The 13059-nt window shown below is 40.8% G+C and overlaps 1 protein-coding gene across 30 annotated transcripts in view; it reads left to right on the top strand.

The window, feature by feature from the left end:
* EPB41L2 (erythrocyte membrane protein band 4.1 like 2) overlaps positions 1-13059 on the top strand; it is a 220208-nt gene that overhangs the window by 53728 nt on the left and 153421 nt on the right. For 6 of the 30 annotated variants that reach the window (XM_045499617.1, XM_045499604.1, XM_045499594.1 and 3 more), the window contains exon 2: positions 3653-3770. The exons of the other annotated variants lie outside the window; for them this stretch is intronic. The gene's annotated coding sequence lies outside the window, so the exon portion shown is untranslated. The remainder of the gene's footprint in view (positions 1-3652; positions 3771-13059) is intronic. 30 annotated transcript variants of the gene reach the window in all.

The following is a 13059-nucleotide window of genomic DNA, read 5'->3' as shown; positions in this document are numbered from 1 at the left end:
TGAGCTGCAATCAAGAGTTGGACACTTAACCTACTGAGCCCCTCAAGCACCCCTCAATTTCACTTTTCACATCTCTCATTCCCCACTGTGCCCACCCCTTTCGCAACCAAGTCTTCCCTCCATTTGGAGTTGGGGTGTATGTAGGGTTCTTTTTTCCAAGCCAATGACTCAGTGTCCTGGCTCCTGCCATGAGTTGGGAGTCCCTGTATCCTGCCTATAGGCAGAGTGCAGAATTAGTTCTTCTCAGGCCTGCCAGATATTAAATAAAATTTAGAGCAGCTAAAGTTTAGCTTTCTAAAAATGGTCCTAACATATTTGATGCTGTGTTCTACAAAACATTTAAAGCTGAATAGTTGAGTTTAGGGTTTCTAAAGAAGAGCAGTCATGTGTGAGTAAGGTTTTCTGGGCCTAGGAAGGACTGTGTTTTTGTTAAACAGTGTTAGGTGGGCTAAGGGATTCTAGCTACAGCTTGTTTTCCAGAGACGATTCAGAGCCATGGCTGGTAATGACGTCACCTCCTTGGGTGCCACATCATTCTTTTTTCCTACATAGCCTGCCCCTGCCTTGTGCCCCCTGCGCCCTTTTTAAAAAGAACACTTAAGTACTACTGTGAGGTTTTTTTTGCAAAAAATAAGTATGAAATTCAATTCTGTGTGTGTGTGTGTGTGTGTGTGTGTGTGTGTGTGTGTGTATGGGTGTGTAGAGGTAGATGGAAATCCAGTGTTTTTTGAAAAGCACACCGTCCCAGAAATTCCAGTTTTAGGTTACTTGCGTTCAATCACTCCCAAGAGATTTTTCTGGGGAAGGGTGGGGACAGAGGAGGGGCTTCAGACTAGATGAGAAAAGTAGCTGTGGAAGAACAAAGTTGAGGGTTTCCACCCCTCTCTTCCCCCTCCTTGTTGAAGACTGGACTATAGTGTTGCTAAGAGAACTCTGATTTTCAGCATATTTCATAGAGGCCGAAGTGCTTGGATTCCAAATGTCAAGCCTGGATTCAAGGGATTGAATCTTTTTAATGGTAAACTTGGATGTTGAATAAAATTTGGAATATGGAGAACCATAAATAATAAAAGCTTTATTCTCCCTTCCAGACACGATCACTTATTAATAGTATGTGGTTTTTATTCTTGTACCCTACATTCATAGCTTATAGAATGAATGCTTCAGTAAATGTACTTGTATGCATTTCACAAAGCAGGGCTCATACTATATATTTGGTTTTGATGTCCACTTTCATTCAACTTTATTTTGTGTGCTGTTTGCCCTGTCAAAGTAATTTTTTTAAATGTGGGATTTCAGAACCGTAAGGCACTTTAAGAGAGAATTAATCTATCCTCAGGTCTTTATAGATGAGGAAATTTAGTAAAGTGACATTAAATGACTTGCTTGAAATTGTTACTTTCGGAACCGGAGTTGGAACTGGTTAACCACTGCCTGTTCCAGTTTACTTCCTACACTCTGCCTATTCCACTTTACTGGCGAGAATTTGTGAAGTATTAGCCTCTAGGATAAATTAGAGATCGTTGCCCTAGAGAGTTAAATCCATTTCACTAGAACCTTGAGTATGAAAACCCTGAAACCTTGAAACTGCCCAGACACACAGTTAATTTGCCCCAAGTAATTTGGAGTGGTTTGAAAACCATTATGATGTGGCTGAATTGCTGCTATTTTAGGGCCATTTGATGTGAACCTGAAAGGAGTGGAAGTTAAAAATGTATGTTTTACATTTAGATAGACTAAGCATCAGTATATTGGAAGTTTTTCTTTTCCGCTGTGTTAAAACCAATAAATCTCTGAAAACATTTTAGCGGTTTTGCCCAACTATTAATTATCTTCTCCTATGCCAAATTTCTTCCACTCTGGAATATATTTGCCTTTTTTTTTCTCCCCCCTGAATCCCCATAGGAATTCTTAGGCCGTATCATTCCTTTGGCAGTTGCTCACACAGTCTTCTGGCATTTTTTTCTAGTGTTTTCTTGACATTTGAGTATTTGATGAATGGTAACTTCCCGGGGGGTTGTGTGTGTTAGTGTCTAGTTTATCAGCTTCTCAGGGATGGGGAGGTTGTCCTAGCATCCCCTTCCTTCCTGTCTCTCTGTCCCCTCACTTTGTCTTCCTGGTTCTAGCACAGCAGCTCCTGGTTCACTGTTGTTACTCTGACTTGTTAAAAAGGTGCTGAGCACACTTGGGGCAAATCAGGGCACATGGCTTTGTTTTTCCACCTCTGTGAGCTGTTGTGCTCAGGAATATCTCTGCAGAAGGAAACAAGTCTAGCATGATTTGCCCGTCGGTTTGGGTCAACAGGTAGTTAGTTCCGTGTCCTTTCTGAGGCAGTTAGGGCTTCAGACGATGTCCTGTGCCCCCAGGCTCAGACTCGCCCTCACCTCTGCTTGACCTTAGTCAGTCTAGAGCAAACTGTAAAACAGCTGCAGGGACTTTAGTGAGATAGGAGGGAGGTCTGAAAAATAGGTGAGGGAGAGTCCTTCGTTTCTGTTTTCCTTGGAAAAATTCCTCCACCCAAAGTCCCTAGCATATTAAATTCTGTCTGCGTCTTGAAGACTTAATGGTTTTGTACATCTTGGCTCTCTGCATCTGGAGGGAAGAATTGAAGGCAGACTGAAGGGGATGAAGAAATTTAGTGTAGAAAATCTCAGGAATAGGGAGTGGGGAAGAGAGGAAATAACAGTTACTAGGATATATTTGTAGGTGGGGGCAGGATGACAGAAAGAGTGGAAAGAGATCGCGAAATAAGGATAGATAGCCAAGTATTAGGGTGGGGACAGAATGTGAATGTCATTTGGCGAAGTTGATTATACTTTTAGTGATTTTCCAGAAGTTTTCCAAATGATTGGGGTGGGTGGGGAACTAGACTAGAGATGACAGCTTGGGTGCTGGAGAAATAGGATGGGAACAGCCTGGGTGGCTAAAGTAGGAAGACGCAGAACTAAAGAAAAATCTTTTTTCTCCCGATGGTCCTCGGTGTTTCTGATAATACTGTACTTAATTTATTCTCTAGTGTTGTGCCAAAAAGTTAGTTTAATATAAAGAATCTCTTTTTTGATCCACCGCTTGCCTTTTTCCTGTCTCAGTAAGCTGTTTGCCTTAGAATAGGCTTTGGAGCCCTCCCCGTCTCCTTGTTAACTTGTTCACGGTAGAAAAGTGTCAGGACACAGATTTGATACAAAAGGAGACCAATTCCAGGAACTGCACAGGAAAACAGCCACACCGCTTTATGGAGCAAGTATCCATTGTGTGATGTGTGTGCACACACATGTCTGCACCTTTCCCTGAAAGAGCTGCATGGAGGCAATGCACTTGTGCAGAAAGTTTCATGTGTTGCTAGAGTGTGATCTTTCTCTTGGAGTCTTTTTTTTTTTTTTTTGTCATATTGAAAAACTAATGGATCTGCATACCCCTGAGGCCTTTTGGAATTATTTTCCACCTGTTTCTGTTTGGCTCTGCAAAAGGAGTAAAATAACTTGGGAATTTTATGATTGGAAAAGGACTTCTGCTTCCTAAAGATACTTCTGTTTACTGTTGGGTTCTCGTATCGGTGGTATTATTTTCTGACCCGGGCTGGGCCCCCTGTGACATAAGCATTAGGAACTGAATTGTGTCAGCACTGCTACTTAAGGCGTTTATCCTAATCCAGGTGTCCTTGGATCGTGCGGTGCCAATGAGCAAGGTGGTGGCGCTGATTGCAGACCTGGGCTGCAGGTGTGAGTTCTGGAGAGCTCTGTGATTACCCAGTGAAAACATTACCAGTAAATGTGAGTTGGTGTTTTTCTTTTGGATGCTCTGTTTTGACCGCAAGAGGGTAGTGGTATTTGTTATTTCAGTGCCATTCTCCTAGAACGGAACGAATATCCGGGACTTCTATCTCCGACGGTGCCGTCATGCAGCAGAAGTAAGTAGAGAGTGAAGACCAGTGTGAGGAGCCAGCGCAGATAGGGTCCAGATTTGGGCGTGCGGTATTTGGGTTGGCCAGGTTTCCTGGAAGACAGGCTTACATTGTATTTATATAGCCATATTCTAAAAGTTCTGTATAACCGTTACACGATTATATGTATGTGTTCCAGAAGAATAAAATAGTGAATTCCTGGTCGTCTGCCTCCATTCTGACAGCCACAGCTGCTGCTTTCCTGGACAGGTGCCCCTCCACTCTCCCAGCCATTGCTTGTCCCTGCATTCTGCCGTGATTCCTGGATCACGGCAGACTGGAACGGGGGAAGGAAGGCCCTCCATCCTTCCATCAGTTGAATGCCATGCCTGAAGGAGAGATTATAGTAACGCCTGTGGCTGTTGTGTTTTAATTTCTATTCAACAGTTGCATACAATTTTTACACCTGTAGGGAAGTGGGAGCTCAGCAGTGTGAAGAGTGGTGGGAGAAGATACCAAGAGGAAAGTGTTTGGGGAAAAATAAAGCTTTTGAGAAAATGCTGAGCGGCAGATTCATTCAGAAACATGAGCTCATCACCTGGTTGATTTAACAGGTTAATGCAAATGAGAAACGCCTGGCAGATCTCCTTTGCCAGGAGGTTAGATTTCTGCCTTTGCCCAGGATATTCTAAGAAGATTCCTCAGTCACGTTGCTCAGTTTAAAATTTCTTAGATTCTCTAGTGTCTGTGATATAAAGGATTGGCTAAATTCTTCTGGGTCCTTCCCCTATCTAAAATGATACTGTTCAGGAGGACCGTATAGCCCAAAATATGTTGTCAAAGGAGTTACTTTGGAACCATTTTTTTTTTTTTTTTTTTTTGTAGAATTTAATACCTTTTTGAAGATAATAGCCTTTAGGTCAGTCTTAAATCCATGAGAACCAATCATGCAGACTGAAGATAGTAAATCCTACGTTCCTTACCCTTTGCTAATATGAATCTTAAAAGATGGCATGAGGTTTCTCATTATAAATGTGCCAAAATAATATACCAGTAGAGTGCTATTTAATATTAGGCTTACTTTATTGAATCGTTAAGGTGATTATGTTGGATAATAGAAAAATAAGTTCATGATGCCTAGAACTGTTTGGAGAAAAAAAATCGGTGCTTAAGTTTCTTAAAAGTATTTTCTTCCAACCTCATTTCTTTCTATCCAAATGCACTAAGCATAAGTTTGTGCGAAGGGGTGTGTTTTTTGCTCTGGAGGGTACAGAGAGGAGTAACAGATGTATTTAGTAGGTGAAAGGTGGGCATAGGGCCCAGACTGTGGAAAGGGCTGAGAGAAAAGGGGGAGGGATCGGGTGACATTGAGCTGGGAGTGGCAGGGGGGTCTTTGGCCAGGTCCTAGCATGGTAGCTGGACTTGGCCCCATGATAGGGGAGATGATAGGCATGCCGTTGAACCCTTGAGAAGGGGCTGACGGAGTGAGCCTGCAAATTGGAGTGGCGTTTCTCTTAACAATACCCTTCTTCATGGGCAGAACTCAGCAGAAAGGCTGGAAAGGAGGGTCCAGCCAGAGTCTAGGGACTCTGCATTTCGTGTGGAAGAATTTGGGTTTTCTTTCTGCAGTTACTGAGGTTGTGTAGAGGTTCAAAGTAGGGCTAACAATTTATGGGGAAGAAATAGTTATGTGAAAAATGTACCTGTTGGTAAAAGATGTACAGTTCTACTTATTTTAATCAGAGTGTGCTGTTCATAATTTTAACTGTTTTTTCCACGATACAAAGGCATCAAGTTGTCTAGGGTGCTATCTACTGCAGATAAAGTACATACACTTCAAGTGAAAGAGGAACAGCATAAGGCCCTGATTATGATCTTTCTTCATCCAGTATGTTCACATACTCACTTTTTATAATTAATCCTGGCCCTTGGCACTCATCAGATGAGTGTGTTTCTGTGTGTGTTTCCCCTGAATGTGTTTCTTAAACCTGTCTCTTAACAGCGTTTAGAAAATGTTATTTGGTTGATTAAAAGTAGGTATATCCTCATTTCCCCACCCTTAATTTATTAAGCTTCTAGTTCCATTGTAGTATATATCTTAGGAAATATATATATATTTAGGAAATATATTCTCCCATTTTGGACAATAGTTTGTTTTTAATCTTTGTGACTGTTCTTTGATGTTGATAGTCCTGAAAATCAAGGTAAAAGTGTCTTGGAAAGAAACTCAAAAGTCCTAGCTCTAATAAGTGAGGGAGTTGGAATTGAGATTAGATCTGCCTGATAGTCCCTTTCCTTATCTGTAAAATGGAGGTGTTGATACTATATTTCTCAGAGTGGTCATGAGAAATTAAATATGTGTAGCTTGTTTATAAGCTGCCTTTTAAGCAACGTGAATTATAGAAGCACAGTGTTTATGAACCTAAAAAACTTGGTTGATTTGGTGAGATAAGTAGTTTTATGTTCTGAGTTTTTTTATTTTTTTTATTAAAAAAAAATTTTTTTAACGCTTATTTTTAAGAGGCAGAGTGTGAGTGGGAGAGGGGCAGAGAGAGAGGAAGACACAGAATCTGAAGCAGGCTCCAGGTTCTGAGCTGTCCACACAGAGCCCAATGCAGGGCTCAAACTCACGAACTGAGATCATGACCTGAGCTGAAGTCGGATGCTTAATCGGCTGAGCCACCCAGGCACCCCCTGAGTTTTTTTAGTTGTAAGTTTTCTTTTCAAAGTTAATGTTTGAAATTCCCCAGTTTTTAAAACCATAAGGACTCTTACTTTTGTGCACTGTAATGAGTGAAACTTGTATCCTCAATACTTTCTTTTAATTCTTCCCTACAGGCTGTCCTTCTGCTCGTTCAGTTCTGTTTTGTGTTAATTTTTATTGCCTCTCCCCCTCCCCCCCCCTCACACACACCCCCCACTCTGAAATGCAATAGTCTTGTAGTGTCCAAGTGGAAACATTGTTCTCTTTGTCAGGGCCAAAGAAGTGCCTTTGTTGTTCCTTGGAGACATTCTGCAGATGCCATTTTGCAGTTCTGAAAAATCTGTCCCTGTCCTCCTTGTGCTGTGTTAAATTGTGCGTATATATGGCTTGGTATTTTAATGAAGTTGTGGTGAAGACTTGACAGTGATACTTGTCCTGTGATAACAAAACAAGAAAGGCTCTTTCTCCATCGAGCGTAGGTCTGTGTTCGCCATCTCTCCCTAGTGCTGTGTGGTCCGAAAGTAGATCCCGCCTGCGCTTAGGCCCTCGTATGTTTGATGCTTTTCAACCGACTTTATAGGAAACTGTTACAACAACGAATTCTGAGCAGGAGCTCTAAGCCTTTTGTTGATGTGTATTGTTTTTCAAAGATCTCTTAATTTATATGTTCTTAATAGCATTTTGAGTGGCAAGAATGAGCTCTAATTTGCTAAGTGGCTTTAATCCTTGTATTAAGAAGTGTGGGTGAAAATCTGTTGGGAAACTGGCTTGATAAAATCCAGGAAATTCCTCTCATTCTTTTAAATCCAGTTAAAATCTGACTTAAAAAAAAAAAAGGCCTCTGATGTAACCGTGTCTGAAAGCGTGTGCCTCTTAGAGTCTAGTAATTTCTTGTATACCAGTGCCAAGCTCAAAGAGGGATAGTATGAATGTACCTCTGTTTTAGGTTAATCTATACCACATGGCATGGTACCAGTTTATTATAATTTTGCAGGGACTTATTCATCCTGTTTTGCACTGCCTTGAAAACTGCTAAAGCAGGAGTCCAAAAATAAAGGGAGAAAACTTCACAGTGTTTGTTTTAATGGACTTGAATCTATCTAAATCTTTTTTTTTTTAACATTTTATTTTTTTTATTTTTGCTAGACAAGAGAGAGTGCATGAGCGGGGGAGGGGCAGAGAGAGAGGGAGACACAGAATCCAAAGCAGGCTCCAGGCTCTGAGCTGTCAGCACAGAGCCCAACGTGGGGCTTGAACTCACTAACTGTGAGATCGTGGCCTGAGCCTAAGTCAGATGCTTAACTGACTGAGCTACCCAGGCGCCACTTAAATCTTTTTTTTGTTGTTGTTGTTAATCATAGTAACACATATGCAGTGAAGAAAACATGATAATATAAAAAAAATAGAAATAAGCCACTTAAATCTTTTTTTTGTTGTTAATCATAGTAACACATATGCAGTGAAGAAAACATGATAATATAAAAAAAATAAAAATAAGCCACTTAAATCTTTTTTTTTGTTGTTAATCATAGTAACACATATGCAGTGAAGAAAACATGATAATATAAAAAAATAGAAATAAAGCAAAAAATTGTCATTGTCCACATTTAGGATTATCATTTGGGCTGAGCATGTCCTGTCTTTTATCTGCAAATATGTACACATGGGTTAAAACAACAACCTTATCCTTTTAAAGCTGCTTATTTTCCCTTGGCAAAATATGGAGAATGTGTTTCTGTAAATTCTTAAGCTGGTAGTACTTAATTTGGGAAATAATAATCCATAGGGCATTCATTCATTTATATGGACTCAGTTGGAAGTTCTCAATTAGTAGGAAGTGTGTACATTTATTGCTTAAAGATATGTGTGTCTGAAAGGGAGAGGCTGATCATTTTGGTTGTTCTCCAGGGTCATAAAAGCCTAACAAGTCTTTATTAGAACTGTTAAGAAGTCTTTGAAACAAGTGAAGATTTGATCACATAAGCCCTGGCCCCTCCTGGGCAGCTGGCTCACTGATTCCCAACAAGAGCTGATTCTGCTGCAGCCTGACTCCTGTCATCTGGGGCAGAGGTGCAGAGGGATTACATGTTTGTATATGTCTAGCCATCAGTGGCCTTATTTTATAATGATACCAAGCCTTGTCATGCCATTACGTGTGTGTGTGTGTGTGTGTGTGTGTGTGTGTGTGTGCTTGTGTGTGCATGTGTATTTAAGATAAATATACAACCGGTACAGGACAGACCCTGTTACAATAAACTCCATGTCAGAGCTGATCTCTTTCTTAATATGGATATTCCTATAGGGTTAGAGGTAAAAGTAGAAGGAAAACCCTCCCCAGGGGATTGATTGTTAGATACCTGGGACCAGCTCTTGTCCAGAAGAGAAAAAACTATCCTCCTCCCCTGTTCTCATTACTCTTACTCTGGGGTTCAATGAGAAGAATATTTATTTTGACTATATAGATAATACAACAAAAACAAATTTTCTTGTTATAACTGTGCTGTTTTGTTGGCTCACCTTTACTGAATTCTGACGTTCGTAGTATGGTTAACTTGGAACTATAGGGGGTGATAATGAGAGAAGATGTGAAAGGATTGAGAATGAGGATAAGATCAGCAAATGATGGCTGAATCTAAATGGTGTGAATGGAACTAGTTAACATCCTTAGTCTGGGGTTGACTCTGGTGGGAGGAAAAGGTCAGGGAGATGGTGATGGGGGGTGGAGGGGAAGTGGAGTGTGGCAGCTGAGTTGTCAGGCATACTACGTTTCAACCCTTTTGTCTGATATGTATGTATATACACATACTTTTCTGTGCGTCTAAGCACAATATGTAAATGTGCATGTATCTGTTCAGTGTAGCTTTTATAGGTCCAATTACGAAGGTCCTTCCCTCACCAAGGGCAGAGTGTACTTTTGACGTACTGCATCTACAGGCAAGGTCTTGCCTCAGAACAGGGTCTACCAGTGATATTCATTCCGCCGGTCCCATTTCCGTTCATCCTGTATGTCAGTGGTCAGCCCCGTTGGTCAGGCTTCCCTGAGACCTCCTCTGCCCTGTTCCATTGAGCAGCTGTAAATCACATTCTGTAGGTCATCAGTTGTGTGGATCATACGGTAGGTGATTAGATAAATAACAGTAGTGATTACACCTAGCTTGTCCTTGACGTGTGAGTCCTGATTGGATCTTCCCGCCCCTGGTTCTGCCCATTGGGAGGATTGCCATCACCCACCACGTATATGTCAGGGCTGTCTTAGGGGAGGGACTGCATTACTCTTGACCCATTTTAGTCTGACTTTACTGCTCTTGGCATCCTGGTTACTCTGTCAGTGGGTACTATCAGAATGCTAGAGGCTGCCTGATGGGTTGGTTTGCCATCTACCAGACTTCTCTTTCATGGCCTTGTGATTGGTGAGCACGCTCGCGTGTGCATGTGTGTGTTTGCGCGTGTGCACCCAGTAAACTACCAGATAACTTGATTGGGCTCCCCCTAGCCTCATGTTTTATTCTGCATACCCTGTGACTTAAAAATCAGTAAAAGAGCTATTGTTGGTTTTGTTCGCAAACTGCTTATTTTTAACCTTATACCTGGAAGAAAAAAAAAAATCCAACCCAAGCTTTTAAGTATAGACATGGGAAGTAGACAGTCTAGACAGAGAAGAGTCAGCATTAATGAGGACACGGAAGCGTGAAGATTCATTTTGTGTTGAGGGGGCTGGTAGGGCCGGAGATTAGGAGATGGGAAGCAGAAGATAAGCTGAAGATCTGGATTGGAGCCAGCAAGTGCTAAATTTAGGAGCTCCTACTGAAGAGTTTGGTATTCATTCTCCCTGCTGAACCACCGGAAGCCTTTAAAAAAAAATTACTGTTGTTTGTTTTTGTTTTTGAAAGAAGAGACATAATTACAGATATCTGTGTTTTAGAAATATTACATGTCAGGGGCGCCTGGGTGGCTCAGTCGGTTAAGCGTCTGACTTCGGCTCAGGTCATGATCTCGCGGTCTGTGAGTTCAAGCCCCGCGTCGGGCTCTGTGCTGACAGCTCAGAGCCTGCAGCCTGTTTCAGATTCTGTGTCTCCCTCTCTCTCTGACCCTCCCCTGTTCATGCTCTGTCTCTCCTGTCTCAAAAGTAAATAAACATTAAAGAAAAAATTAGAAATATTACATGTCAGATTTTATGGAGAACATATATTTACCCTGTATATCTGTTCTAGTGACTGTTACTGTCTGTTAAAGGAGGCTGCCCAAGGAGGCCTCATTTTGTATTTCTGTGCAGTAAAATTTGGTGCTATGAATTTTCCTCTTTAGGTACTATTCATTTATAAAGGTGACTAGGATCAAATATTTAACTTAATTGCAATAGTAAATCTTGTTACCAATGAAGTACATTGTGTTTACTACAAAATCTGAAGTTTGGGAATACGATGTAAGGAAGGAGTTTTCTTTGGAATTTGTACTGCAATTATGAGACAAATTTGGGCCCACTCTTACTGTGTTTTAAGCTGGAGATTCAAAGATGAGTAAGCCTGAGCTGTTGATAAGCTCACAGTAAGACCAACCGATACTAAGAATTCAAAACTGGTCATTTCAGCCTTAGAAATACATACAGAGAAAGGACAACCAAGTGAGTTTGGATGAAGAGAGAGGAAAGGATCTGGAGTGATTCCTGAACTGAGTCTGTTTCTGTGGTTACTGGGATTTGTTTGTAGCTGCATACTACCTAGTGAATATGATCCAAGTTCTCATTTATCAGATCTATGATCTTGGACTACCTTACTATATGCCGAATACTGTGTGAGGCTCTAGGGATATGGGTGTAAGATTGCAGTCTTTGTTCCTAAGAATCTGATTGTTCACATGGAGAGGCAGCCCGTCAATAGCAAAGAGAAGTGGGGAGGCATTTTGGGGACTAAGAATGTTCCTGCAAAACCGTGGGTAAATAAATTTTTCCTACATTTTGCTTAATGTTCAATGGAATCTTACTGTGTATCAAGTGTGTGAGAGGGGGAATCATTCTATAAATCACCTTCTTAATAGTTGTAGAACTGTTGAATGAATGCATGTATCTTTTGTGTAAGAATGGGTTTTTACCAATGGGCATTAATTTAAAAGAACATTTGCATTATTTGCTACTGGTTATCCCTTCATGGAAAGGATACTTTTTCTTTCTTAATTTCTTCTTCTTCTTTTTTTTTTTTTCAATTGAAATTCCAGGAAGTATCACTGTCTCAGGTTTCTGTCCAAGCAGTTTTCTGAAGCCAGTGGGTGGGTGTATGTTTAGATCCAAGAGAAACAAATTACAACCATGGATGTGAACTTTTCAGTCTTCTCAAAGTAAAAGCTCGAAAAAAATAATTTTTACGCTTTTCTTTCACAAAAACCATCTTTTGCTAAAGAGGAATAAAACAAAGATAACATGCTAAGCATATTGGATCTTCATCATATTGTTCCCACCTTTCTTGTAATTAGCACAACTTCTTACAGTGTTTGAGACTTTTATTTCAAAGTTTAAAAAGCGGCTGAATTATGTATTTGGTAAAATTCAAATAACATTTTGCATTGCTATTTTAAAGAATGTAGGCATTAAAGAATCAAGGAACAAACACACAGCGTTAGATTTATGAAGGGAAGCAACATGGATACTCAGCTTTCTATCTTAAGAGATACAAATTAGACATTTGAAAGTATTTTAGCTTAAATTTATTAAATAGGAATGCAATGGGGAAGAGGTGAGGAAGCCTTTATTGTTTTTTTTTAATGTTTTGTTTTTTTTTTTTACATTTATTTATTTTTGAGAGACAGAAAGAGACAGCGTGAGCAGGGGAGGAGCAGAGAGAGAGGGAGACACAGAATCAGAAGCAGGCTCCAGGCTCTGAGCCATCAGGCCAGAGCCCGATGCAGGGCTTGAACCCACGAACCGTGAGATCATGACCTGAGTCGAAGTCGGATGCTTAACCAACTGAGCCACCCAGGCGCTCCGGCTTTGTTAATTGTTAAGGGCCTATAAATGCATACTTGATGCAGTACACACGTTTCCTAAGGTGTAGCCGCCCCCGCCCCTGTGACTGTCATCGTGTTTCGTGTACTACCTGGCAGAAGAGGGAGGAGGATATAAGTGGTAGGAAAGTGTTACAACCATAAAGCTGACACATTTTAGGCTCAGAGCTGCCAGTGTTTCCAAGTTGTGGACTTTGAATAAAGATTATACATTTTAATGATTAAAATTTGTATAATCAGGTTGTAAAGACCTTCAGGACACTTACTTGTACACCCTAAACTTAGTATCTGGACCACACTTACTTGTAATATTAGGAATTTTTTTTTCCTAGACCCTTCCCCCTGCCCCCTTCTTTTTTTTTTTTTTTAATATTTTTTTTTTTTTTTCGTTTACCTACTTTTGGGACAGAGAGAGACAGAGCATGAACGGGGGAGGGGCAGAGAGAGAGGGAGACACAGAATCGGAAACAGGCTCCAGGCT

Source organism: Leopardus geoffroyi, chromosome B2 (genome assembly GCF_018350155.1).
Source record: "Leopardus geoffroyi isolate Oge1 chromosome B2, O.geoffroyi_Oge1_pat1.0, whole genome shotgun sequence".
NCBI classification, from domain to species: Eukaryota; Metazoa; Chordata; class Mammalia; order Carnivora; family Felidae; genus Leopardus; species Leopardus geoffroyi.
The sequence above is the reverse complement of the archived record's forward strand: the minus strand, read 5'-3'. Positions and strand labels throughout refer to the sequence as shown.